Genomic DNA, 20,171 nt, shown 5'->3' with positions numbered 1-20,171 from the left:
GACTGGAATACTCTCTGTCAAATTCTGAAGGTGGCAGGTGTAAAATACAGGGAGCGAAATGCTATTTACAATTTGTACAGAAAGCAGATGGCAGTTATAAGTCGAGGGACATGAAGGGGAAGCAGTGGTTCGGAACGGAGTGAGACAGGGTTGTAGCCTTTCCCCGATGCTATTCAATCTGTATATTGAGCAAACAGTAAAGGAAACAAAAGAAAAATTCGGAGTAGGTATTAAAATCCATGGCGAAGAAACAAAAACTTTGAGGTTCGCTGATGACATTGTAATTCTGTCAGAGACAGCAATGGACTTGGAAGAGCAGTTGAACGGAATGGACAGTGTCTTGAAAGGAGGATATAAGATGAACATCAACAAAAGCAAAACGAGGATAGTGGAATGTAGTCGAACTAAATTGGGTGATGCTGAGGGAATTAGATGAGGAAATGAGACACGTAAAGTAGTAAAGGAGTTTTGCTACTTGGGGAGCAAATTAACTGATGATGGTCGAAGTAGAGAGGATATAAAATGTAGACTGCCAATGGCAAGGAAAGTGTTTCTGAAGAAGAGAAATTTTTTAACATCAAGTATAGATTTAAGTGTCAGGAAGTCGTTTCTGAAAGTATTTGTATGGAGTGTAGCCATGTATGGAAGTGAAACATGGACGATAAATAGTTTGGACAAGAAGAGAATAGAAGCTTTCGAAATGTGTTGCTACAGAAGAATGCTGAAGATTAGATGGGTAGATCACACAACTAATGAGGAGGTACTGAATAGGATTGGGGAGAAGAGGAGTTTGTGGCACAACTTGATTAGAAGAAGGGATCGATTGGTAGGACATGTTCTGAGGCATCAAGATATCAACAATTTAGTATTGGAGGGCAGAGTGGAGGGTAAAAATCGTAGAGGGAGACGAAGAGATGAATACACTAAGCAAATTCAGAAGGATGTAGGCTGCAGTACGTACTGGGAGATGAAGAAGCTTGCACAGGATAGTAGAGTAGTATGGAGAGCTGCATCAAACCAGCCTCAGGACTGAAGACCACAACAACAACAACAACTTCCTTACTACTAAACCTAGCAACATACTTTGCAGACAGAATCCACATATACCAATGAATTTACCTACAAAATTATATCACTGTACGACACACAGTTTAGGGAATATGACGTCATAAACACTGAGCTGCACGTAACGCTAGCTTTTACTAGAACCGAGCGCAAATTGCCTAGACCATACTCATCCAGCGTTTTGATAATAAGAGCATTTAGCGACCTCAAACAAAAATTTAACGTAAATTCAAACTTTTTCTAAATTTTTTCTCGCTTACAGCCCCACAAAATAACGACAAGAAAACACTTCACCACTTACTAACAGTTCGTTGTTTATGCCGTAAAACTTAAGCATCATGCACGACGTTGTCACTTACCGTATTTTTACTACGACCTCCTTGTGCTACAGATTTCGCAGACAGTACCTACCCATAACACCGAAGATATCTGCGGTATTATATCACTTTTCGGTACATAGTTTAGGAGAAAAAGCAGCTTTTCATGAAAATGTAAATAGTTCTCTGTATCGGTTTGCGTCGTCAGTCATATAGTTTCTACACGATTATTGGCAAATATTTAACACCTTAAACAATCAGACATTTGAAGCTGTTTTACACTTGGGAGTTCCATTCTGTAATGAATCCGGTGACTGAGTTACTGATCTTTAATGAAACACAAACTGCGATCTATTCCCTACTTTCCAAACCACAAATTATTGGATTTCAAACTAATAGTTGAAAATCAGGACCCGGAAGTTTCACTCACATCTGTCCCTCCCTTTCCATTTAGGACCGATGTTTTGTTCTGTTATAATGCCCTATGTTTCTCCATCTGCAAGATATCTATTCAGATTAAGCACCAGTAGTATAAGAATGGCGCTAGCGCCATCACTTTGAGGATGCAAATCAGGTTTGCTTTAAGTACACGCCGTTGCAGTCGAGCCGTAGTTACCTTTGAGAACGAAGTGGTGAGGAGTTGACGTTAGCCAAGAATGCCTTTAAGTGGGGTAGGACGTCAAACGGGCCGACTTGGAGCAGGAGAGGCACCACAGGACATTTTAATTTCCACTGTCTGTACTTTTACAAATAAATTCATAATACTTTGTCAGCATGACCAGAAAGGATTCATGATTCACACTCATAGCAGTGGAAGTTCAAAAACATAAAAAAAGAATTTTTTTATATGTGAAATTTCATTATTGTATTAGTATTGGCTGCATTTGTTGCTATAGGTACACTTTCCTTCATAAGTAAGAAAGATTCTTCGATGAATTTTGCACAGCATACAAACAATACTTACATCTGCATGAAACTCTAGAATTTATATAATTTATGGAAGAATGTAAATTATCTCAATTTTTACCACAGTTTTTAATAGATTTAGAAAACTCTACAGTTTCATACACCTTTAAGTATGGTTTGTATGCTGTGCAAAAATTGATTGAATCTCTCTCTCTTACTTATAAAGAAAAGTCTACCTATAGAAACAAAATGCAGCCAGTAGTAAGTGAAAAAGTGATGAAATTTCTTCACAAGTAAAAAAAATTATTTTGTTATGTGTTTGAACTTCCACTGCTGTGAGTGTGAACCCTGAATCCTTCCTGATCGTGCTGACAAAGTTTTATGAATTTATCTGTAAAAGTATAGACAGTGGAAATTAAAATGTCCTGTGGTGCCTCGTCTGCTCCAAGAAGGCCTGTTTGGCGTCCTACCCCCTTAAAGTGACAAAGACCCCATTATTGACACTTCGCTGAGTTTTTAAGAGATCTTGTAACAGGACTAAACCAGCTCTTTCTTCGTTACTGCAGAGCGCATTGGCAGAAATGTAGTCACTGTACCTGACTGTTGGCAGCGGTGATCACAAGAACGTACGGCCGCGAGAAGACGGTGCTTCGGGCGGCCACATGGCACTACCGATAAGGAAGGCCATCGTGTTCTATGTATAGCTCTTGGGACCATACTGCATCTGCGGCAGCAATCTGAACAGCAGTTGGCACCACAGTGGCACAACGAACAGTTACAAATGGCTTACTTCAGGGACAGGTCCGTGCGATACGCCCTGTAGAGTGCATCCACTGAAGACAAACCACCACCGTTTGTGAGTTCAGTGGTGTCAAGCGAGAGCTCATTGAAGGGCAGAGTGGAGGTCTGTTGCGTTTTCTGCTGAAAGCTGGTTCTGCCTCGTTGCCAGTGATGGCTATGCGTTGTTTTGGAGGACAGGTGAGCGCCTCCAACCATCCTGGCTGTGGGTTAGACACACCGCACCTGAATCTGGAGCTATGGTCTGGGGTGCGATTTTGTATGACAGCAGGAGCAGTGGTTATCTCACGCACGATGGCTGCAAAACTGTACGTCAGTCTGGTGATTCGACTAGTTGAGCTGCCGTTCATAAACAGCATTCCAGTGGGTGTTTTCCAACAGGATAACGCTCGCCCCCATACCGCTGTTCTAACCCAGCATAGTCTATGAAGTGTCGAAGTGTTCCCTTGGCCTGCCTGATCATCAGATCTGTCTTGAGTCTAGCATTAATCGTCCCTGTATTGAACGACCAAGTGCTACAGGCATGGAATTCCATCCTACAAACTGACATCTGACACGTGAACGTTTTTATGCTTGCACGCAACATTCTGGCGGTTACACCATCTATTAATGTACCAGCATTTCATATTTGCAATGGGTTATCTCGCGCTTTCACTAAACTGTGAGTTTGCAATGTTGATAACTTTAATATGTTAGCTACACAAAAGTATTTCCGAAATTTCATTACTCTACATCAATATTTTTGGCGTTCCGACTGTTTTTCGTCAGTGTATTTGCAATAATCTCTTTGGTTGCGTTTGCGTTTTGTTGTCCTGGGAGATTGTGAGGCAGAGGGATCATCTACCAAAGAATGCCATGGTGCCTCAATGGTGCAACATGCTGCTTTCAATAAAGGTCCGCAGTGGTCAGCACACTGTACTCAAATTCGGGAGGACGGCGGTTCAATCCCGCGTCCGGCCATCCCGATTTAGGTTTTCCGTGATTTTCCTAAATCGCTCCAGGCAATTGCCGGGATGGTCCCTTTGAAAGGGCACAGCCGATTTCCTTCCCCGTCCTTCCCTAATCTGATGAGACCGATGACCTCGCTGTTTGGTCTCCTCCACCAAACTACCCAACAAAGGTCAACCACCCCTGGCAAATCGAACTACAGATGTATGCCAATTTTCAGAATTTTAAAAGTGAACATATTCACATTAAATAGTTTTTTATATTTGGTAGTTAGTTTGTTTTATATGTTGTGTTCATTGTCTTAGGAGTGTGATTGTTGTATCCAGATTTCTCTGTACGAAAAAGTCTGAAATTTTACATAAGTGTAAAAGATCGATGGATCACTGTCTCCGCAATAATAAATATTTATACTTTTACCTTCTGTGTTCTTAAATTCGTCAAACAACTGGATGACAAAAATTATTTCCATGTGCTCCCATATACTACAAGCAGCAACTATGTACAAAACGTATCTACTCTTAACAAATAAAACAATGGAAAATCCAGGATGGAATAAATATTATGAAAATGAAAGTTGCTGTTCACCACATAGCAGAGATTCTGACTTGCAGATGGGCACAACAAAGAGACTCTCACAATTAAAGCTTTTGCCCACTAAGGCCTTCGTGAACCATAGACGACAGACACACATACACACACACATACACTCACGCGAACGCAACTCACACACACGCCTGCAGTCTCAGGCAACTGAAACCACACTGCGAGCAGCAGCACCAGTGCATGATGGGAGTGGCGACGATGGTACTCACAGTGGAGCAGCGGGCGTTCGCTGTGGAAGGTTACGTGACAACTAAGTCGTGGAAACGGTGTGGTCAGTTCTTTGCTGAGAAGTGTAATGGTGTAAAAGTGCCAGAGAAGAGTGCCGTGTAGCGCTTAGTCCGAAAATCATGTCAGACAGGATCTGTTCTCAACAAGTGAAAAAACATTCCTAAACGTGACCGCACACCAGGAAATGTGGCTGCAGTTCACCAGAAAATGCTTCACAGTCCTACCACAGCAACCCGACGCCTGTGGTAAGAGACCGGCATGTCACGTCGATCATCTAGGGAGATACTCCAACTGGACCTGCACATGCATCCCTAGCGAAAGTCTGTTGTTCATGCATTAAAACCATGTTACTCAGCGCCTCCAGTTTTGTGAGTGGTTATCTACTGTGGTAACAACCCTCACAGTCTGCAAGAACTGCAGCAGTACATATTGGATGAGACTGCAGCAATTCCAGCAATCCATCTTGCTGACCAGAGCCCAAAAGTGGCAAGAGATGAATGGTGGTGACTTAGAACATTTACTATAGTCAGGTTAGTGCTGCTTCCCCATCCCTCTGCTATGTTTCTTTCTACCCTGGTCTCTGTTCTACAGGCCGCTGTTATTCGCTCCTCCCTGTATTAAATCGGATGATGCCGAGGGAATTAGATTAGGAAATGAAACACTTAAAGTAGTAGATGAGTTTTCTCTTTGGTAACAAAATAACTGATGATGGCTGAAGTATGAGGCCTATTCGGAAAGTAAGATCCCATCGGTTGCGAAATGGAAACCACTGTGAATATCAAACAATTTTTATTTTCAACAGTTATGTAAACCTTACAGATATTTGTCTACATAGTCGCCTCTCAGACTTAGACATTTGTCGCAGCACTGTATCAACTATCCAGTACCCTCATCACAGAAGGCAGCTGCCTCTGCTTTCCGGCAATTCCCTACTCTATTCTACAGGTCGTTGTCTGTGCCAAAATGTTGTCTTCAAAGCCAGCGATTCATGTGAGCAGAGACGAAACTTAGGGGAAGTCAGTTACGGTCTGTATTGTGGGTGATCAAACACTTCCCATAGAAAACGGTGCACGAGCTTCTTCATTGCCCCTGCAGAGTGCGGCCGATGACTGTCATAAAGAAAGAAATGAATAACAGTTATGTGGGCTGCATAACAACAGGCGAAATCTCTCACCAGGGCCCCACACTATTTTCTAAGCATCTTTAGGTGCTCATTGTGCGCCCAGAACAGAAAAGAGAGACGTGACACGATCGACGAGCGTACTAGAGGCGCTGCCTAACACATCTGCGCAAATTTTCATTGGCTCTTCACTACGGTTTCCGATTCGCGCCCAATGGGTCCTTACTTTCCGAATAGCCCTCGTAGAGAGGAAATAAAATGTAGAATGGCAATGGCAAGAAAAGCGTTTCTGAAGAAAATAAATTTGTTAATACCGAATAGAGAATTAACTGTTAGTAAGTCTTTTCTGAAAGTATTTTTATGGAATGTAGCCATGTATAGAAGTGAAACACGCACGATAGATAGTTTAGACAAGAAAGAACAGAAACTTTGGAAATGGGGTGCTGCAGAAGAATTCAGAAGATTTGACGTGCAGTTCAAATAACTAATGGGGAAATGCTGAATAGAACTGGGGAGAAAAGAAATTTGTGGCACAACCAGACTAGAAAAAGTTATCGGTTGATAGGACAGATTCTGAGACATCAAGTGATCACCAATTTAGTATTTGAGGGAAGTGTAGGGGTGGGGGTAAAAATTGTAGAGGGAGACCAAGAGATGAATACAGTAAGCAGATTCAGAAGACTGTAGGTTGCAGTAGTTATTTGGAGATGAAGAGGCTTGCACAGGATAGAATGGCATGGAGAGCTGGATCAAACCAGTCCTCGGACTGAAGGCGATAGCAACAACGTAATATATATATATATATATATATATATATATATATATATTCAGTGTGGGATAAAATTGTGCCACGAAATTTTAACTCTGGATAGATGCTGCCATTAGGATCCGAATTACTAATGTGTAGGTCGACAACGCACCACTTTTAAACTACGGAAACTTGGCGCCACACGCTCCTATTGGCTGTGGGATTGCCCTGTTGCCGTTCGTCGATTGACGGGAAGCGCTGTGGTTGTCGGTTCACAAACGTCCCTCGCCCCGTTACTGCCCCAACGTGATACGCACACGTGTCGAATGGGTCTTGCTGTTTGTCTCCACCTCACGTCAGAGGCATTCAAATGTAACCTTCGGTTCGGAGCACACACACACACACACACACACACACACACACACACACACACACGCACACATACACATACACACGTCACCTGTGATTTAGTAATACAGTAAGCATGGCGGCACAGCATTCGTTTGAAGAACGAGATATGGCTTTTTTTTATGGACTAGACGACGGTAATGCGGATGAAACTCGACGGTTGTACGAGGAACAGTACCCAGCAAGACGCCACCCACACCCGCAAACGTTTAGAGCAGTTCACCGGCGACTTGGCGAAACAGGCTCGTTAGCGGGATATCATGGTGATGCTGGAAGACCTCCAACATGACGGGATGCTGCATTTGAAGAGACTGTTCTCGAGCGCTTGAGGAAGCACCGGACAAGTACTCGAGTGGTTGGACACGACACGGGGCTCACTCATCGATTAGTCTTGGAGGTTTTGAGGGATGACGGCCAGAATCCATTTATTTTCCACCCTGTCGAAGACCTAAATTCTCTGACGAACTATGAACATAGGCTAGGGTTTTGCCGGTGGTTTCCGCGACGTATTGCACGAGATCCCGACTTCCCCGCCATTTTGTTGTGTACCGACGAGTGCACCATCACTCGGGATGGCCTCTACGAGGTGCATTCAAGTTCTAAGGCCTCCGATTTTTTTTCTCCGGACTGGAAAGAGAAACATGCGCATTGTTTTAAAATGAGGCCGCGTTCATTTTCAACACGTCCCAGAGATGGCAGCACCGTACGGCAGATGGAATTTTACCGCCAGCGGCGAGAATGAGAACTGTTTTAAATACTTAAAATGCTGACGTTTTCCTTACTTGAACAGCGTGCAATCATTCGTTTTCTGAATTTGCGTGGTGTGAAATCGATTGAAATTCATCGACAGTTGAAGGAGACATGTGCTGATGGAGTTATGGATGTGTCGAAAGTCCGTTCGTGGGTGCGACAGTTTAATGAAGGCAGAACATCGTGTGACAACAAACCGAAACAAACTCGGGCTCGCACAAGCCGGTCTGACGACATGATTGAAAAAGTGGAGAGAATTGTTTTAGGGGATCGCTGAATGACTGTTGAACACATCGCCTCCAGAGTTGGCATTTCTGTGGGTTCTGTGCACACAATCCGGCAAGGCGACCTGAAAATGCGAAAAGTGTCATACAGTTGGGTGCCACGAATGCTGACGGACGACCACATGGCTGCCCATGTGGCATGTTGCCAAGCAATGTTGACGCGCAACGACAGCATGAATGGGACTTTCTTTTCGTCGGTTGTGACAATGGATGAGACGTAGATGCCATTTTTCAATCCAGAAACAAAGCGCCAGTCAGCTCAATGGAAGCACACAGATTCACCGCCACCAAAAAAATTTCGGGTAACCGCCAGTGCTGGAAAAATTATGGTGTCCATGTTCTGGGACAGCGAGGGCGTAATCCTTACCCATTGCGTTCCAAAGGGCACTACGGTAACAGGTACATCCTACGAAAATGTTTTGAAGAACAAACTCCTTCCTGCACTGCAACAAAAACGTCCGGGAAGGGCTGCGCGTGTGCTGTTTCACCAAGACAACGCACCCGCACATCAAGCTAACGTTACGCAACAGTTTCTTCGTGATAACAACTTTGAAGTGATTCCTCATGCTTCCTACTCCCATGACCTGGCTCCTAGTGACTTTTGGCTATTTCCAACAATGAAAGACACTCCTCGTGGCCGCACATTCACCAGCCGTGCTGCTATTGCCTCAGCGATTTTCCAGTGGTCAAAACAGACTCCTAAAGAAGCCTTCGCCGCTGTCATGGAATCATTGGCGTCAGAGTTCTGAAAAATGTGTACGTCTGGAGGGCGATTACATCGAGAAGTAACACCAGTGTCATCGATTTCGGGTGAGTAGTTAATCAGAAAAAAAGATCGGAGGCCTTAGAACTTGAATGCACCTCGTACAACACTCGAAACGTTCATTACTGGGCAAGGCGAAATCCTCACTTCACGTACGTCCATGGTCACCAGGAACGATTTTCGCTTAACATTTTGGCAGCCATTGTAAGTGACCATCTCACTGGGCCGGTCTGTCTACTTTCTCGACTTACCGCAGCAAATTACCTTCACTTTTTGCAAGAAACTCTACCCGGCCTGCTGGAAGATGTTCCCCTGGACATACAGCTACGCATGTGGTTGCAGCATGATGGGGCGCGCGCACATAACAGTCGTGCTCTGCGCGGATATTTAAATGAACTCTTCGAAGGCCGGGTAATTGGCAGAGGTGCTCGTAGGACGTGGCCCCCGCGATCACCAGACCTCACGCCACCTGACTTTTTCCTGTGGGGATTCTTCAAGGTTCTAGTCTATCGACCCGGACGCGAACCACCTAGAAACGAAGAGGAATTAATGGATCGCATTCAACACGCCGCTAATCTCATCGCAGCAATGCCAGGTGTCTTTGGAAGAGTTCGGCAAAACACCATCCGACGTTACCAAGCTTGTGTTGTATCAGAGCGTCGCCAGTTCAAGCACCTGCTTTAAGTAAATGATGGCCCTTTTCAGGGCCGGCACAATTTGTAAAAGACTTCCTGTACGCGCACTAACAGTTGTAGACGGATTTGATCCCGGTACGTCTTATCATGAAACTACAATGCATGTGTCGGGACCCCGATGGATTCGACGCCAGAGTGAAAGGCTGGCGCGCTACCACCGAGCGTGCGGGCCTCTAGGGTTAAAATTTCGGCCAAATGTTCTTTTAACCTAGGGAGCAGGTGATAGTCACTGGGAGCCAAGTCAGGACTATAGGGTGGGTGGGTGATTACGTTCCACTGAAACTGTTGCAGGAGAGCAACGGTTTGCCGGGCGATGTGTGGGCGAGTGTTGTCATGGAGAATGTGTACGCCGTTGCTCAGCATTCCTCTTCTCCGGTTATGAAGTGCCCGTTTGAGTTTTCTAAGAGTGTCACAGTACCTGTCAGCCTTAATTGTGGTCCCAGTGATTCAGCTCCGACGACGAGGTGAAAGAAGAAGTTCGTAACTTTCTGAACAGCATGGCGGCGAACTGGTATGACATGGGCATACAAAAACTGCCACAGCGTCTACAAAAATGCATCGACAGGAATGGTGATTATGTCGAAAAATAGCTAAATATTCAAGCTGTAAACTGATGTAAACCATTGTAGAAATAAACAGGTATATCTACTTATAAAAAGATAGAAGACCTTACTTTTGAGATTACCCTTGTATACAGGGTGTTACAAAAAGGTACGGGCCGGCCGCGGTGGTCTAGCGGTTCTAGGCGCTCAGTCCGGAACTGTGCGACTGCTACGGTCGCAGGTTCGAATCCAGCCTCGGCTATGGATGTGTGTGATGTCCTTAGGTTAGTTAGGTTTAAGTAGTTCTAAGTTCAAGGGGACTGATGACCACAGATGTTAAGTCCCATAGTGCTCAGAGCCATTTTTTGAAAAAGGTACGGGCAAACTTTCAGGAAACATTCCTCACTCACAAATAAAGAAAAGAAGTTATGTGGACATGTGTCCGGAAACGCTTAATTTCCATGTTAGAGCTCATTTTAGTTTCGTCAGTGTGTACTGTACTTCCTCGATTCACCGCCAGTTGGCCCAATTGAAGGAAGGTAATGTTGACTTCGGTGCTTGTGTTGACATGCGACTCATTGCTTGATGGTGATGTCTTGATTGGGCCCCATGTTCTTCTACCTACGCTCAATGGAGCGCGTTATCATGATTTCATACGGGATACTCTACCTGTGCTGCTAGAACATGTGCCTTTACAAGTACGACACAACATGTGGTTCATGCACGATGGAGCTCCTGCACAATTCAGTCGAAGTGTTCGTACGCTTCTCAACAACAGATTCAATGACCGATGGATTGGTAGAGGCGGACCAATTCCATGGCCTCCACGCTCTCCTGACCTCAACCCTCTTGACTTTCATTTATGGGGGCATTTGAAAGCTCTTGTCTACGCAACCGCGGTACCAAAATGTAGAGACTCTTCGTGCTCGTATTGTGGACGGCTGTGATACAATACGCCATTCTCCAGGGCTGCATCAGCGCATCAGGGATTCCATGCGACGGAGGGTGGATGCATGTATCCTCGCTAATGGAGGACATTTTGAACATTTCCTGTAACAAAGTGTTTGAAGTCACGCTGGTACGTTCTGTTGCTGTGTGTTTCCATTCCATGATTAATGTGATTTGAAGAGAAGTAATAAAATGAGCTCTAACATGGAAAGTAAGCGTTTCCAGACACATGTCGACATAACATATTTCCTTTCTTTGTGTGTGAGGAATGTTTCCTGAAAGTTTGGCCGTACCTTTTTGTAACACCCTGTATATTACAATGTACAGCTTATGTCTGTCCAGCTGTGTATTAGAGTGTCGTGTAAATATTTGAATTGAATAGAGAAAATGGCTCTGAGCACTATGGGACTTAACTGCTGAGGTCATCAGTCCTTTACAACTTGAACTACTTAAACCTAACGAACCTAAGGATATCACACACAACCATGCCCGAGGCAGGATTCGAACCTGCGACCGTAGCGGTCGCGCGGTTCCAGACTGTAGCGCCTAGAAGCGCTCGGCTATCCCGGCCGGCAAATAGGTGGAGAACTTTTCGAGATTTTTGGTATTAATGTTAAGCAATGACTTGTTTTTATATTTGTAGTAGCATAGATGGGAGCGTTCTAGGATATCCGCATAATTCTTTCGCTTGCTGCACGCTTAGGATCTCGGGCTAATCTGTACGTCTGCCGTCTCAGTATTGGTCTGAGGAGCCGGGTCTCTGGTTGGAGAAGGCGAGGGCGCATCACCGCCGAGGCGACCGCTGTCCAGCATTCTGGACGGCGGCGGCTCCGCCTTCACTCCAGCGTGCCGCCCGCTTAGCGGGTCGCGCCTGAAGCAGTCCTACCGCTGGCATTACCGGAGCCGCTTCCACGCTGTCGGCAAATTGAGAGTGCGACACAGAAAACGGCCCGTAGACGGCCGCACGAGGTGGTAACGCGGCCGTGCGCTTGGGCAACGCCGCAGAGCTGCGGACGAGCGCCTGACAGCTCCGGGGGCGGCGCTATCCGGGCCGAACAGACCAGTGCGCGGCAGCGTGGTCGCCGAGCCACTTACGTTGGGTTGGGTTGTTTTTGGGGAAGGAGACCAGACAGCGAGATCATGGGTCTCGTCGGATTAGGGAAGTACGGGGAAGGAAGTCGGCCGCGCCCTTTCACAGGAACCATGCCGGTATTTGCCTGGAGCGATTTAGGGAAATCGCGGAAAACCTAAATCAGGATGGCCGGACGCGGGATTGAACCGTCGTCCTCCCGAAGAGTCCAGTGTGCTGACCACTGCGCGGCCATTTAGGGTTTCCGTACTGTAGTAGGGACACACCGATACTGAGGTAGCAGGCCCACACGCCGCCATTGTCAACTGTGTGTACAGTAGTGGAGACCAGTGCAAAGGCAGCGCTCCTATGAAAATGATAGTACAATTTCTGAAGTGTACACTTATCGAATTTATTACGAAAGTAGTAGATACAGATAACACACAAAGAGTGGTGACGGAATTACATACCGGTAGCCCCTTTCCTAACACAACAAGGTGCGCACATTTCCTAGATGGAAACTGGTATAAACTTACCCACTGTCCTGTTGTGTTATTGCATTGTTAGTATGAGGGGCATTGAAATGAAACCCGGTCACTAGTGTGAAGTAACGGTAACGATGTTATTAACTCAAAAATGTAGTTATACACAGTACACATACACAAAAATAGTCGCCAAAGCTGTTGGCAGATTCATCCCATTGTGACACTAACCGGTCGATTCCATCCTCGAAGAAGCTAGAAGACTGCTGTCGGATCCAGTCCTGGACCCATGCACACAATTCGTTGCGAATTGATGTCCGTGAATAGTTGGTTTTAGAGGTCCAAACACATGAAAGTCATACAGTGAAAGGTCGCGACTGTACGGAGGATGTTCCAGCGTTTCCCACCGAAACTGCTCTAATGTCGCCTTCGCCGCATTGGCCGTGTGTTGGTCAGTGTTACCATGCAAGAGGATAACGCCATTGGACAACATTCCTCTGCGTTTCGATTTGATGGCTCGTCTAAGTTTCTGTAAAATGGCTTGTTAACGCTGAGCGTTGGTGGTGGTTCCTCGTTCCAGGACCTCGACAATCAGTGGGCCTTTTGGTAAAAAAAAAATAACGATATAATGACCTTACTAGAACTGGTGTGAACGGCCTTTGATTTCTTTGGAGGTGAGGTCGCATGTTTCATCTGCTTGCTCTGACACTTGCTTTTCGGTTCGGTATGGTGACACCTCTAACGTCACCTGTGACAATACGCGACAGAAAGCTGTATTTCTCCTCATGATAACGCTGCAGATGACTCAAAGACAGCGCCGTTCGAGTATTGCGCTGTTCGGTGGTCAGTTGGTGGGAAACCCACTGCGCACAGATTTTTCAACACTTCAAGTACCGAGTAACCAATGGATCTCGTCCACGGTGATTCTGCGGTTGTCCAAGACTGAAACATTCACCTCAGCAACCATTACCTGTGTGATGACACGATGAGCCTGCCCAGTACGAACATCGTCTTCCAGTCACTCGCGCCCCTCAAGGAATCGTTTGCGCCATTCCACTTGAAGGACACAGACTGTACTCACCGTGCACTGGGTTCATCCGTCGATACATTTCACGGCCTCCAACTCCCTCCGCCACCAAAAATCGAATCACTCCTCGTTGTTCCTGCTTGCTTGCCTGCATGTTCGGTATTGGACGATAACTTGTGTAATCACCTTCTTTTCGGCGTGAAATCACACTGGCGCTATGCAACATCAAACAGTGCACATGCGTCGGTCTCTCTGCCAATAGATGGCGCTATCATACCAGCAGTTACGTGGCGCCACCTTACGTGTAAGACAAAGGTAGACACACTGACCATGTTTCATTTGAAAGAACCTCATACTTTTACCAGCCTCCGTTCTTCCTAATTACCTCAAAAATTCTCTTCAGCATTGATTTTGTAAGAATTTGCAGTTGTTCCACCAAAACTGTCGCCCATTCTTCTCGCATCGCTCTTTTCAGCTCACAGACGGCCTCAAATTGCCTTCCATTGCGATAAACACACCTTTCACGTATTCCAGAAAAGGATTTCGACGGGGTTCAAGTCCCAGCTAAGCACAGGCCAGGGCAAGAGATCGATATCTTTATCTTAATTCCAATTTTTGGCTATGACAGAAACGCGCAAAAATGCATTATCTTGTTGAAAGATTAGACTTCCGTCCTCTAGGGTCTCAGCATTTTAATCGGTTATGTCACTATAATGTCTCACTGTGCTTGTTAGAGTTCATTCTAGAGCTCAGCCAAGCAGTTCGTGATTCAACTTTGGCGCAGCCGGTTGCCCAAATCATAAAACTTCCAGCACCAAAATTTCTGCTCATTCTTACCTGTCAGGTCAGTTCTCAGGTCAATGATATTGAAATCCATTCGGTCCATCTAAAGTACTTCGCATTATTGAAGGTCACTTCATCCTATTCTCAAGTCCATGACATACGTTTTTCAGCAAACTCCAGTCTAGCCTGTTTATGTTAGGGTGTTAGAGCACGTTTCTGCTGTCGTTTCTTCAATTCGACATGTTTGTCATTTGACAAAATTTGTCGTACACGTCTGGCAATTTCTGGCCACTGCAAATCAACAAGTGGAAAAGGATAACGGTTGGCGGCCCTTGCTCTCCGCAAAAGTAACTGTTTAGATGCCTGAGATAATTTTCTACTTTGCCCACATTTTACGTTCTGTCCTTATGGTGCACCCAGTCTAACGCAGTTATCTATCACTGTAGCTGAACAATTCATCTTCTTGGCAATTTGGCGAGCAGAGAGACCCCATCTCTTTGTACGCACAGATTTTTTTTTTCTTTTTGTATTTTCATCACGAGATAACTGTTTTCCGCTTGGCAGTGCAACACGCACTCTGACTAATGGTGCCTGCTTCCTATCAGCGGTACAGGCACTTACGCACGCACTAACACCGCACAGAACCAACTGCCTTTAAACCGAATTCCACCCTCTAGCACCCAAATCGTTGATGACTTCTTATATACTGTACTACTGACATCAAATGCGATGGCACTTGACAGCGCTTGTCGGTATGTTGGTTCCCATACTATTACATACACACCGTGGACACTTATTCCAACCGACAATGTTAATTTTGCTACAAATATCTGAGCCTCTATACTCATTTCAACTACTGTATTGTTTCACTGCGTCGTGTTTTCTAGGGCGAGTCAGAAAGTAACGCATACTGCTTTTTTTTCTCCTTCTGTTAAGTTAGTAATGTAGTAATCATGAATTCTGCACACCTTCTTCTACACCCCACTGCTGTAAACAGATGGCGGCAGTCTATAATTTTAGAAAACGCCTGACATCGAAGTACGTATAAGACAGTGCTCTGTTATCGTAGAAAGTGAAACGCCCAATGACATTCATGAATGGCTGCAGAAGGTGCGTGGAAGTGCTGCGTTGTCGGCCGAAGTGGCCGTGCGGTTAAAGGCGCTGCAGTCTGGAACCGCAAGACCGCTACGGTCGCAGGTTCGAATCCTGCCTCGGGCATGGATGTTTGTGATGTCCTTAGGTTAGTTAGGTTTAACTAGCTCTAAGTTCTAGGGGACTAATGACCTCAGCAGTTGAGTCCCATAGTGCTCAGAGCCATTTGAACCATTTGAAGTGCTGCGTTAGACGATGCGTTCGCCGCTGTACAGAAGCTCACGGGCGAACGCAATCGGCTGATGGAGGGTGGACAGGCCGGTGACGTCACGCAACATTCGTAGAATCCGATTCGGGTTATTGTTTTGGAGACAGGGTGCACAACGAATTGTCCAACACGTGAAAACCCTCCAGAAGTTAAAAGCTCGCCTTCAGCGAGTTCGTTCTCGAAAAGCTGCGACGAATTTTCTTTTTTTGCTCGACAGTTCATCAGGCCACACACCAGTCACTTCAGCACTCACGAAATTGCAAAAATTGGTAGGGAAGTCTTACCCCATGCGACATACAGCCTTTGAAGATGGGCAGACCTCGAAAAAATATCTGAGATCAGTAACTGAGGAAAGCAGGACCACGAATTTTACCGGATTGGTATTCATGCTCTTGTTTCTAACTTGTGGAGAAAGATTGCTATTATATTTGAAAGTGACAAATCAATCGTGAATATTGTTCTTGCGATTCTATTTACGTGTCATTTAGTTTTCTTTTAAAATAAAAATAAAAGAATAGTGGTCTGACCCTCCTAATTACTTAATGGAAATTTCGCATTTGCACTTTGATTGCGAGGAAAGAAAGAACATACAACAAGTGAGCAACTTCTACTTTAGGGAGTACGACTCTGTACGTAACGCAGCTGTTATGTATGTTGGTTCAAGCAGACGTTTAACTTGGTATCACATAATAACATTCGAACATCGATTGGACTCAAATACAGAGTTTCACAGATAATGTACCTTGATATGTGGTACGACACATCCCTCTCTCTGTTTCAAAATCGTTTTCACTCGGTTTTAGACTTTCTAGCAAAGGTACTTCTCTCGTTACTTCGGCCTCCTTGCAAGACCTGTTACCATCATTATTTACACTCCAACATCTCATGTAATTTCCTCTAACGCCATACAAATACTTGATTAAGTTCAGCTCACGAAGCTTTGCAGTGGTACGTGGCTCACATTGAACCCTTCTGGGAACAGGGAGAAAATCATACGCGAGTAGCGGTTGCTGTGAAAGGAGCGATACCTACCAGTGAGCTGGGGCGACACATATCTCGTGGTGAGAGCACCATGACGCCGCCTACGGCCTCAACGTTTATAAACACTGTCCAGTCTGTGGCAGACGGGCTTGCAGCAACACAAATCTAATTCTAGATAAACTGTCGTGGTTACACCTAAAGGATCTGAGGGAAGGGGCCCACAAAGCGCTTAATATCCTGAATCGCCTTAGCCACAGGTCTTGGGGAGTGGACAGGGCTCATCTGCTCCAGTTTTACAGCTCCCCATGATAATACCGTCCCCGGCGGACTGCGTTGGTGGTGCGATTCATGTTTTGCGGAGACGTTCCATGACCTGAACGAGGTGCAACGAGAAATGTGGTTCACTCGATCGGGAGACACCTTTCCATTAATCAACGTTCAAATGTCGACAGTCCAGTGCCTATTCCAATCGTCAACATAGGTCCCGTCTGCTACAGTCACACAAAAATGGTTCAAATGGCTCTGAGCACTATGGGACTCAACTGCTGTGGTCATCAGTCCCCTAGAACTTAGAACTACTTAAACCTAACTAACCTAAGGACATCACACACATCCATGCCCGAGCAGGATTCGAACCTGCGACCGTAGCAGCAGCGCGGTTCCAGACTGAAGCGCCTAGAACCGCTTTGCCAGAGGCACACATTTAATCTGATTTTCTCGTTGTGAGATGAAACGTTAACGATGAACCTTTTTGTCCCCTACTTGTAGTTCCTCAAACACTTTCCACAGATGCTCACGAATCCAGTGCGCGAACAGACGACCAGCTTCACCTTTTGTGATGTGCTAGATTACAGGCGCAGAGCCGTAACCATCTGCCCTTTGAAATTTCCAGGAGATTAAAACCGTGTGCCGGACCGATACTCGACCTCGGGACCTTTGACTTCCGCGGGCAAGTGCTCACCAAATGAGCTACCCGAGACGACTCTCGAGCCGTACTTAGAGCTTCTCTTCCATCTACAACGCAGCCTTGACAGGAACTCTCCTGCACTCAGCTACAGACTCAAAAATTTCATTCTGGAAACTTCCCCCAAGCTGTGGCTAAGCCATGTCTCTGCAATAATCTTTCGTCCAGGAGTGCTACTTCTGCCAGGTATGGAGGAGAGCTTCTGTGAAGTTGGGAGGGTAGGAGACGAGGTACTGGCAGAATTACAATTTTGAGGACGGGTAGTGAGTCGGGTAGCTCAGATGGTAAAGCACTTGCCGGCGGACCGAGCGAGGTGGCGCAGTGGTTAGCACACTGGACTCGTATTCGGGAGCACGACGGTTCAATCCCGCGTCCGGCTATCCTGATTTAGGTTTTCCGTGATTTCCCTAAATCGCTCCAGGCAAATGCCAGCATGGTTGCATTGAAAGGGCACGGCCGACTTCCTTCCCCGTCCTTCCCTAATCCGATGAGACCGATGACCTCGCTGTTTGGTCTCTTCCCACAACACAACCCAACTTGACGACGAAAGGCAAAGGTCCCGACTTCGAGTGTCCGTCCAACACACAGTTTTAATCTGCCAGGAGGTTTCATATCAGCGAACACTCCGCTGCAGAGTGAAAATCTCATTCTGGTAATCTGTCGAAGTCGCCAGTGTCAGTAGACTTCCCCTCTTGCGGTCTGCATCGTCGCTAGAGTCACTCCCCATGCCTGTCCGCACTGATTCTGTAGTTTCATTACCGCGTCACAAGTGTGTGTGTGTATGTGTGTTTTACAAAGTATGTGTTTCGACCATGCCAGAAAACATGCTCCATAAATGAGGTGTCCGCATCAGAGGGCTGTTACTATTCGCGCACTCGCCTGCGTGTACGCTTCGCACTGCTGCGACTGATTTCTGTGAGTATTCGCCGGTCTCGAGAGCCCACTGAGTCGACACGGCTTCGAAACGCTGCTGTGGCCTTTTCGAAGCCTTTTCGCGATCAGCTGAGGCCCGCAGTTACCGGCCTGAAATGACTGATGTCGGCAGCTGTCTCTAGTTGTGTAGCTCAGGGTACCTGGACCTCCGACAATGCAAGTGACGTCAGCCGGTGTCTGACGTGCCGGCTGCGGCAGCGCAGCAGGTGAGCGCTCCTTCGCGACGGGGCGGGCTCGTAACGCACCGCTCACCATGGAAACCTGTCCCTCGCCGGCGCATCTCACGGTGTGGTGTGGGAAGGCTGGCATGCCGCACCCTCCGCATCTGCAAGTCTCAGTCCGTCACTTCCTCCTTTCTCCAACACACACACGACTACTCGAAACTAATAACACTTGTCGCGACTCAAGCGCCACACTATACAGCAACTATTTGCTTCTGATGTTTAGCCTACGACGATCTTCCGTGTTCGGGTTCTAGAGGTCACTATGAAACGATAAATTATTCTGCTGTGGTGTTGACACGGAAGTAGCTGCATACAGAATGGGGTACCTTCAGTCAAAGTGCTTTTATGGTGTAGATAGAAGAAGAAACAGGAATCGATTTAGAAGAGAAAAGGGATCCAGTATTAGAATCAGAAATGGTTCAAATGGCTCTGAGCACTATGGGACTCAACTGCTGAGGTCATTAGTCCCCTAGAACTTAGAACTAGTTAAACCTAACTAACCTAAGGACATCACAAACATCCATGCCCGAGGCAGGATTCGAACCTGCGACCGTAGCGGTCCTGCGGTTCCAGACTGCAGCGCCTTTAACCGCACGGCCACTTCGGCCGGCTAGAATCAGAATTTAAGAGAGCTATGGAGGACTTAAAATCAAATAAGGCAGAAGAGACGGATAAGATTCCTTGAGAATTTCTAAAATCATTGGGAAAGTGGCAACAAAACGACAGTCCACGTTGGCATGTGTCGAACGTATGAGTCTGGCGGCATACCATCAGACTTTCGGAAAGACTGCAAGAGCTGGCAAGAGCGAGAATTAGCATCTTAACAACTTACGCATCCAAGTTGCTCAAGAATAACATACAGAAGAATTGAAAGGAAAATTGAGGATGCGATAGATAACGATCAGTTTGGCTTTAGGAAAGCTAAGGCACTAGAGAGGGAATTCTGACGTTGCGGTTGATAATAGAAGCAAGACTAAAGAAAAATCAAGACACGTTCATAGAATTTGTTGATCTGGAAGAAGCGTTCGAGACTGTAGAATGGTGTAAGAAGTTTGAAATTCTGAGAAAAATAGGAATAAGCTGTAGGCAGAGACAGGTAATATACAATATGTACAAGAGCCAAGAGGTAATAATAATAGTGGGCGGACAAGAACGAAGTGCTCGGATCAAAAAGGGTGTAGTATTTCGGCCCTACTGTTCAATCTGTACATCGAAGAAGCAAATT

General features: G+C 45.9%; 1 protein-coding gene across 1 annotated transcript in view; it reads left to right on the top strand.

Moving 5' to 3' along the window:
- LOC126473585 (uncharacterized) overlaps positions 1 to 20,171 on the top strand; it is a 608,986-nt gene that overhangs the window by 11,058 nt on the left and 577,757 nt on the right. The gene's annotated exons all lie outside the window — the stretch shown is intronic.

The sequence above is a fragment of the Schistocerca serialis genome, chromosome 4 (genome assembly GCF_023864345.2).
Source record: "Schistocerca serialis cubense isolate TAMUIC-IGC-003099 chromosome 4, iqSchSeri2.2, whole genome shotgun sequence".
Classification (NCBI taxonomy): Eukaryota; Metazoa; Arthropoda; class Insecta; order Orthoptera; family Acrididae; genus Schistocerca; species Schistocerca serialis.
This window is presented reverse-complemented; position numbering and strand designations above follow the sequence as displayed.